This window comes from Cebus imitator, unplaced genomic scaffold (assembly GCF_001604975.1).
Source record: "Cebus imitator isolate Cc_AM_T3 unplaced genomic scaffold, Cebus_imitator-1.0 Scaffold341, whole genome shotgun sequence".
NCBI classification, from domain to species: domain Eukaryota; kingdom Metazoa; phylum Chordata; class Mammalia; order Primates; family Cebidae; genus Cebus; species Cebus imitator.
This window is the reverse complement of record NW_016107656.1, coordinates 212368-213522: the sequence shown is the minus strand read 5'-3', so window position 1 is coordinate 213522 and position 1155 is coordinate 212368. Positions and strand designations below refer to the sequence as shown.

At 35.6% G+C, this 1155-nt stretch overlaps 1 protein-coding gene across 3 annotated transcripts in view; it reads right to left on the bottom strand.

Moving 5' to 3' along the window:
* Positions 1-1155, bottom strand: part of LATS1 (large tumor suppressor kinase 1) — a 52194-nt gene that overhangs the window by 3989 nt on the left and 47050 nt on the right. The window lies entirely within an intron of this gene.

Genomic DNA, 1155 nt, shown 5'->3' with positions numbered 1-1155 from the left:
AAAAAAAAAAAAAAAAAAAAAAAAAAAAAAGAAGACCAGAGTCTTATAATATTTAGAATGTCCAGGATATAATCCAAAATTACTTGGTATATAAAAAAACCAGAAAATTTCAAGTAACATAGGAAAAGTCAGTCAGTCAGTATTGATATGACATAGATGCTAGAATTTTCTGACAAAAATTTGAAAGTAGCCATTATAAATATGCTTCAAATGAGGATGAACACTCATGAAATGAAAGCTAGGTCTCAGCAAAGAAACCCAAGGTATAAAGTATCAAAAAGAAATTTTATAATTGAAAAATAACCAAAATAAAAAAACTCAGTGGATAGGCTCAATAGCAGAGTGAAGATGTCAGAGGAAAAAAAATCAGTGAACTTGAAGATAGGTTGCTACTGGCCAGGCATGGTGGCTCAATCCTGTAATCCCAGCACCTTGGGAGGCTGAGGCGGGTGGATCAGTTGAGGCCAGGAGTTTGAGACCAGCCTGGCCAACATGTTGAGAACCCTGTCTCTACTAAAAATACAAAAAATTAGCTGAGTGTGGTGGCGAGCCTATAGTCCCAGTGACTCGACTCGGGAGGCTGAGGTGGAAGGATGGCTTGAACCCAGAGCTGGAGATGGAAGTTGTGATGAGCTGATATCATGCCACAGCACTCCAGCCTGGGCAACAGAACAAGACTCTAAAAAGTAGGTTGATACTAATTATACAATTCAATCAACGCTTCATTCTAAACAGCAGAAAAAAACAAAAAATTAAAGAAATCTGTGGGACCACACCAAAAGGTCTAACATTCCTGTGATTAACATCACAAGAGAAGAAAATGTGTGGTACAAAAAATACTTAAAGATATGATGGTTGAACACACCCCAAATCTGATCAAAGACATAAACCTACAGATTTAAGATGGTTGGTGAATACCAAACAGAATAAACCCTGAGAAATTCATGCCCAGACGTATCATAATTACAATACTGAAAAAAATAATTATTGAAAGCAGCTAGAGAAACATAATGCATTACTTGAGGGATCTGAGTAATTGCAGATGTCACATCAAGTTATGAATAATAGAAGGAAGTGGACATTTTAAAGTGCTGTAAGAACTAAAACCCAGAATTACGTATCAAGTGATAATACTATATATATATATATATATAT